This window comes from Tupaia chinensis, unplaced genomic scaffold (assembly GCF_000334495.1).
Source record: "Tupaia chinensis unplaced genomic scaffold, TupChi_1.0 Scaffold000619_1, whole genome shotgun sequence".
Taxonomy (NCBI): Eukaryota; Metazoa; Chordata; class Mammalia; order Scandentia; family Tupaiidae; genus Tupaia; species Tupaia belangeri.
In genome coordinates, this window is record NW_006160139.1 from 219313 (window position 1) to 227473 (window position 8161).

Sequence of the window (8161 nt, forward strand, 5' to 3'; positions counted from 1 at the left end):
CATGTGCATCTCTCTTTAGGGTCCAGCAGTTAGCGTAATGGCTATGTCGCTGGACTCCCACGTAGTTGACCGTGGTTCGCACCCCAGACCCGGTGGCTTAAAATTCACGCCGGGCGCATGTGCGTGTGTGCCCAAGATCCCGAGAGGAGAATAGAGGAGAAGGGATCGCGGCGTGACCATCCCCCCTGGGGGGTGATTTCTCGCTTTCTGTCTCTAATGTCTCTCTCGGTCTGTCTGGCGAGAGCACATGCCCTACAGTGAAAATCTCTCAAAAAAAAAAGAAAAAAAAAAGAAAAAGGAATTGTACTCTCCCCAAGGCAGTGTCAGTGACCACCCGTGATAATCAGAAGCGTTAGGAGGCAGTTACGTGTGGTTTTGAAAGATTCTGAGACCAAGTATGATAAAATATGACAGAGCGTGTGTGTGCACTTGAGCAAGAGAGGTAGGCTCAGTCCAAATCCCCCTCCGCCGGTCCTTCAGACTGCCGGGGTCCTGGGACACGCACCCCTTGTGTGTTTTCAGGCCTGCAGGCCATGGAGTCGACAGTGCCTGGCAAACGGCTTTGAGCTCTGCAGTACAGTATGCTACAAACTGCCGCAGAGGATGGGCCTGGTTTGCTTGATGAATGTAGTTCAATCGACAGGCACCCGTTTTCAAAACATGAAGTCTCTGGGGATTTAAAAACGAGAGGAAACGAAATGAAAAGCTATCCAGGTAGTGAAGACTGGCATCCCCGACATCTACAACAGGAGCTCCCCTCCCTCGTCCTCCGCGTGCCGGCCCCGTCCAGCAGCTCCAAGGGCTTCCCGGAGTCCTGCCTGCTCACAGGACCCCGAGGAGAGGCATAGACAGCCTTAAATCCTGTCTCCCTAACTCCAGAGGAGCCTTCAAGAGCAAGTTCCTCTAAGCAGCCCCGCAGGGTGGGCTCATTGTGCCACATCATTCTGTAATTGTCTGGGTTTGCCTTTTGTTTTGTTTTCATTTGCCTTGCTATGGGCTGGGCCTGCTACTAGGCAGTCACCCCTTTAAAGGCAAAACATCCCCTTATTCCTCAGGTGCCCAGCACCTAACATGGGGCTCGGCATGCTTTCAGAGCTCCAGAAGTCTGTGGCTTAGAGCCTGGTCAGTCTGTTCGACAATGGCATTTGCCCCCGAAGGCAGCTGATGAAGAAGGGAATGTCTGAGGGCCAGAGGGCCGCACAGCAGCAGAGCAGCACTCCGCGAGGCTGACCCTCAGGGGAGGTCCGGGCGCACTCTGGAGACCTACCTGAGAACGCTGGGTAAGCGCTTGTCCATAATCACAGCATCACGCTGTGTGGGTGCGTGTCTCTCTGTCTCTCTGTCTCTGTGGTCTGGGGCTGCTGAAGAAGGGAACTGCTCCCCCATGTAAAGGGCTACCCCTGCGCACCCCAGCAAACACAAGTGCCCAGGAGACATTTGTGAGACCGTGATGGCAGACATGATTCCTGTAGGCTGTGAGCTTCCGGCTAGTTAGAAAACAAAACCCAACTCTCCATGAGAACAAATCTCAGATGCTCAAGGGTATCCCCTTCATGCCAGAGGCAGGATGGAGAAAGGGGCCAGATTCCCTCTGTTGGCCCAATAAGACAATAGCCCTAAGTACATGTTCACCTCAGAGTCAGGACCCGGAGCCTGGAGACCATGTGAAATTAGGTCAGAGATGTTGAACAGCATTTGGGCCCGGCCTGGGTGACAGTGCTCAGAGTTCTAGACAGCAGTGCCGGACGCCACATGCCGGCCTGGATTCGGATCCCTGGGCTGGCCGGAAAACACACAAAATTTTGAAGACATTCAAGATCTTAAGGAGCAAGAGGGAAGGGGGAGGGGATTGTATGTGAGGGAACCTCATTTCTCTCTCCCTTGCTCTCCGGTGTGCAGACATCATCATTAACAAATAATACTAAGGGCCGGCCACGGCGTGGTGCCCAAGGCAGCTGGATCCTCCGTGACTGACCACACAGTTTGAGCCCTGGACCCAGGGCCTAAGAAACACGCCAGGCACATGTGAGTGTGCCCAACATTCTGAAAGGAGGGACAAGGGAGAAGGGGCTGTAGCATCACTCATCCCCAGAAGGAGGGGTCGCCTTCTCACTTCCCTCTCTCTCTCTCTCCCATCTCTCTCCAGTGAGTGCGTGCACCCTCTGGGCAATTTTTAAAAACAGAAATTTTCAAAATTAAGTATCTCTTTTTTTTTAGAGGTTTTCACTATAGGGTGCGTGCGCTCGCCAGACAGAGAGAGAGAGACAGAGAGACAGAACGCAGGAAATCGCCCCCTGGGAGGATGGTCACGCCGCAATCCCTTCTCCTCCATTCTCCTCTCGGGATCTTGGGCATGCACGCACACGCGCCCAGCGTGAGTTTAAGCCACCGGGTCCAGAACTCGAACCGCGGTCGACTGCGTGGGAGTCCAGCAACATAGCCATTATGCTAACTGCTGGTCCCAAAATTAAGTATCTTTTTAAAAGCGTTTGCATTGGATGCTGGATCTTTTCTTTTTTCAAAAATTTTTTTAAGTTTATTTTATTTATTTAAGGGAGAGATGCTTATCCTCAGTAAAGTCTCACTGCAATCCTCCCATAGCCGTCCCCCCAACCTGAGTCATTGGCAGGCCAGTGCACAGCACCCCACCCCTCCCCATCGCAGCCCCCAGTGTGTACGAGTCCATCTGGGACCTGGACCCAATTCTCCCTATGACTTCCGGCCTTGCAGAGCACTGCACACCACAGAGGCGCTCTCTGTCTCTCTCTCTCTCTGTCTCTCTCTGTCTCTCTCTCTGAAACGTCAAGAATGAAATTTAGCACCAAATGACCACAAGGCAGGCTTCTCCCTCTCTGTAATTAAGTCCCCAGTCCTCAGGGCTTTATTGGGCAGCGTGTAACTACTTTGGCCAAAGCACCCTGACCTTGGCCTTCAGGGAGTCTTCCTCGCTGGGTCCTAATAGGTTCCACTGTATCCTAACTGACTCCTCAAGACGGTTACCTATTAATTCATCTACATGCCTCTCTTTTTAAAAACATAGCAAGCAACAAAACCTTAAGATCTATATTTGACTCAAGGCAAACAGCTCACCAATAGAAATCTAGGTTTTAAAAAGGTGATTTGGGAATGCTGCAAGACTCTAAAGCCTTTTAACTGTCAGGCATCTGTCGGTCAGGAAATGTTTTGTGTGTAATTTAATCACCACCCTCTGTTTGCCATCCTCGTTTCTCTTCAAAAAAAAGTTTGCCATCCTCGTTTCTCTGCCGATAAAGGGCCTCTCCTCACACTTCCTTAACTCTGCTTAACGCCTCCCCCCTGGAGAGGGAAGCAGGGACAGTGAAGAAAGTTCATTTGGTTGCACAAATCTGGTGACAGAAAGAAGATGTAAATGAGGTCGCAGGGACAGACTTTACTTGCAGCCGGTAGTTTCTGCTCACACCTCCTGAGCTTTTTAAGTGTTTCCAAATGTTAACCGCCAGGGCCTAGGAGGAGGGGCTGGGTCCTGGTTCAGAAAGGCGGTTTCAGACCTGGATTCTCCAGTCCAGTCCACTGAAGGGGTCCGGGGTTCCTCCAAGTCAGGACGAGACCTTCGGACGTGACAAACACCTTCACAGTAACCCTTGACGAGCACGTCTCCGAGGTCGACCATCTTTATAGCACTGTCTTTAGCACCTGGCTGGTCTCAGGCACACTGCGCTGCTTAGAGGCCTCGGAGGCCCCGGCTGAGGTGGAGGTGGGAGACAGAGTCGGGGGAGCGGATTTCCGTAACACTTTCCAAGTGACATTCACCTCCTACGAGCAGACACGGGGACGACTGCGAGCTCTTCGGGTACCTGAAGTGGTGACTTCACGTCCACAGACGGCTACACAGGACACCACGAAGCTCTGGGAGCTGGTGGCGATGGGACGTGACTAAGGGGACATGACGCGAGGTTAGAATTCTAAGAATTGTTTCTGAATCTGCCTGAGCCTCAGTCTCCATGTCAAGAAGTCGGAAGAAGGAATAAATCCAGTCTCCACCAGGGCCTAGGAAAAACACAATTTTTTTTTTTCTCCATAAAAATGTGGGCATTGCTGGAATTTCTTCATGGGGTGGTGGACGCCAACTTGGAAAACCTTCCAGGCTGAAACCTCCTCTACCCCTCCCTGCAGAATAAAGGTGTGGGTTGTTCGTAGGTAGTGGGCCGGAGCTGCTTCCTGAGAAAACCGCCCGCTTTGTCCTCAGGCCTTCCCCCACCCAGCAGTCGAATATTTCTAAACTCTGGATCTCCCCTCAATAAATGACACCAGAGGCCCTTCCTGAGCCCTGGGGGTGATGCCGTCAATTCATCCAGAGGCTGGTGAGAAGAGCTCCAAGAAGGCCGTTTCTTTTTAAGTATGTCTTTTCCTCCCTCCCTGTCATCACAAGGTGCGTGTGCAAGCACCAGAGAAGCAGAGACAGAGACAGAGAGAGGAGAAAGCGCCCCTCGTGGGGTGTGGTCACACGGCAGTCCCTTTTCCATTTCTCCATCCTGTTGGAATTTGGGGCACACATGCATGCACCCAGTGTGTGTGTGCGTTTGATTTTTCCAGAAGATGCATATTTTTGCTGGAGAGAGACAGAGAAAGAGAGAGAGCGAGAAAGCATCCTCCTGAGGTGGACACCACCATCCCTTCTCTTCCATTCCGGGCACACGTACACATGCGCCTGGTGTGCTTGTCAAGCCGCTGGGTCCAGGACTCAAACTATGCGGCCATGTGGGTTGCAGCTGTTCTAACCACCACACCACGGACTCGCCCCTGGCATGTATTTCAAGCCACCAGGGCTGGGATTTGAACCATGGTTAATCATGTGGGATCCATCTCCTTTAACCACTAGGCTACAGGGCCAAGAAAGACTATTTCAAAATTACCCAGTCTGCTTACTCCTCTTTGTCTCGAGGTTCTTTCTTTATCAGGAAGGAAATACGTAAAAGACGTCACTCTCAGGTTCCAAAGAAAAGAGTTGCTTTTTCAGCTGGGGAGGCCCCAGCGCTGGCATTTGCTTGGGGCCCTCCACCGGGAGCTCCCTCAGAGGCCTCACAGCAAAAAGCCTCTTACTCCTGAGGGCCTCAGAAGGGCTGTTCTGCCGCCAACTTTGTGGTTAGAGCTGGCTTTATCTCCCCAGCCCACTTTTTTAAGATGGACATTTCAAAATCAGATTTGAAACTCAATATAGTAAGTCGTGGCCCCTGTGGCCCGCTTCGGTGTCACATTACCCCTCAGGCTCCTCTGCCCGGCTGTCCTCCTTCCTGGTTCCGCGTGTGCATTCGTGGTAAGCTGCCTCAAGCCCTTCCTGAAGAGCGGAAGGTCCTGACAAACAAGGTTTAAAATAATCCGTTTCAGAGATGGATTATTCAAGCCACAAATTGCCTAGACCCTGTTTTCTCTTCTCTCCTGCCCACTGCCCTTTTCTTCCCAAATTCAGTTCTCAATACACTGACCAAGAAATGGGTGACTGTTTAATCAAGAACTCTAAGTGATCCCCAACACTCAGCACAGACTCACGCAACTTCGAAACTGCTGGATAAATGCTCGTTGAAGGAACAAGGGAACAGACAGTCCACGAGGGAGGAAAGTGATTTGCTCTCATTCTCTCCACGTCGGTTCCTGGCCTCCCAGTTTCCCGACCCCGCTGACTGACTCAGTTCTGCTCTTCCTTGTGAGCGGCCTCCAGCCTGGACGTGGCTATGATGGATCCAGCCCTTCCATTTCACTCTCCACCAGGGAGCAGGGGCTGGAAACTCCGTCAAGGGACACACAGGCAACATTTCAGACCTCGAGGTCCAAAGCCTCTCCTACAACGGGAGGTGATTCACATGATTCACAGGCTCCTTGTGAATCCACCTACTCGCCAAAATCTATATGTACGTTCCTGAGTTTCTTTCTTTCTTTCATGAGGCAGAGAGAGGAAGAGAGACAGGCATCCCCAACAGGGCCTCAGCATGGCAGTCCAGGCCCGGCCCAGCCCACTCCAGACCACGGGCCTGTGCACCCGGCCTGCCCTGGTTCGTTCCAGACCATGGCTTCTGCGCCCAGCCTGCCCCAGCCCGCTCCAGACCACGGGCCTGTACGCCCAGCCTGCCCCGGCCCGCTGCAGACCATGGGCCTGTGCACCCAGCCTGCCCCAGTCCGCTCCAGACCACGGGCCTGTGCACCCGGCCTGCCCCAGTCCACTCCAGGCCATGAACTCATGCACCCGGCCTGCCCAGGCCCAAAGCCCTGGCCTCTCACTGACATGTCTTTGTAAACCCAAAATGAATACATGAGGTGCTTCCATGAGGAAATGTGAGTTGCCTGACGCCCGATTCCCGGCTAGTGGGCCCTGCCTTTCCTCCAACTCTGATGAGGCCAGTATGTGCCCATTCATGGTCTATTTGGTACTGCATTTCTGCACTGTGCTCTTGTGAGTGGTTTTGCCGTTAACACGGTCCTCAGGATAGGGCTGGGTGTTGTCTAGGGTCCGAAGTGCGGGAGGCTGGGAGGGCCTCCTGGAGAAACCGTGTGGCAGACCAGCTCTGCTCAGGCCCCTGAGTTCCATGTCGAGGGAGTGACATTACATGTTAAACAAGATGTCCTTAAACAGAAACGCAGTTAACACAAGGACAGTCACTGACCACTTGACAGAAGTGTGCACTGGCTCAGTATTGGCTCATCCGGCGGTGTGGCGACTTCACAGAGCAAGGATTGTGGCACTCCGCCCTGCAGCTGGTGACCGCAGACAGCACGCAAATGACGAGCCTGACTACATTCTAACAAAACTACTTTCAGACACTGAACTTGAATTTCATACAATTTTGTATGTCACAAAATATTACTTTTCTATGTCCTAACCTCCCTCCAACCATCTAAAAATATAAAGCCAGTTCTAACCCACTGGTCACTCAAAGCCTGGGGCTGGCTGGAGCTGGCCGAGGGCCGTTGCTTCTGATTCCCACCAGACAGTCGTGTTTTCAGCGAGTCCGCGGCCAGGTGACGCAGATCCTGCTTGATCGGGGCACCCACAACCATGCGTCCCCCTCCCCACTGCCCCGCCAGCCTCTGTGGCCACCTCAGGGTCCTTAACTCTGAGAGTGCTGAGACAGGTGAACCCAGGTCCTCCCGGAAGTAAAAGTGAAGTATCTTTTCAGCTCTTCTTCCAATGGAGGTAGCCAAACTGCAACTGTGGGCCTGACCACAAGCAAAATCGAAACCGGCTGGAACAGCAGTAAAGATGGGGGCTGAAATGTCCCAAGACGAACTCTGACGCGTTTCCAGAGTGAACATCACACCCGGGGCAGAGAGCGAAGCTGCCGGCGGCTGATGCGTGAAATGCCGGACCAGCTACTGCGTGGGCTGGGAACGTCCCTCCTGCACAGGGGTCCTCACAGCTCTCAGCCTCCTACCCTGAAAAAGAGCCCCTGGCTCTCAGCCTTTGGGGAGACAGGGAGGCAGGTGGGACACTCTCCCTGCGGGCTGCCTGATGCAGGAGCGCAAGGCCCAAGAAAGCCACCTGTGTCCTGAGTTTGTTTCTGTTCTTGGAGCCAGCACCGCTCGGCTGAGCCAGAGAGCATTCGTGACGTCGGGGTCTGTGCCATGGAGGCGGTGCTGAGACTGCGGTCCACACGGCGGGGTCTGCAAGCCAGCGGCGTTACCTCTTAGCCTTGTAGGCTATTGCACTGAGCCTCAGAGGGAAGACGAAAGCCCTGCCCATCTGCCAGGGCTGGAGTGTCACAGTGCAGCCAGGAGCCCTGCCGCTGGGACTCCCTCGCTGTGCTCACCACGGCCCCCCAGCCCAGGGAGGGTCTGACCACGGGGGCCTGGGATTTCATCACAGCCCCATGCAGGAAACCAGGCCATTCCACAAACCTCAGTTCTCCCTACCCTTCACTTTCAGGGACCAGGCGTATCATGCAATGTAACCAAAAAACGAGTAAGATCTTTCTCTAGAAACTGTAGGGACCAGCAGATGGCGTAATGGTTACACCGCTGGACTCCCACATAGTTGACCACAGTTCGAATCCCGGACCTGGTGGCTTAAAACACACTGGGCCCCGTGACCAGCAGTTAGCGTAATGGCTATGTCGCTGGACTCCCACGTAGTCGACCGCGGTTCGCGTCCTGGACCCAGTGGCTTAAAACTCACGCTGGGCGTGTGTGCGTG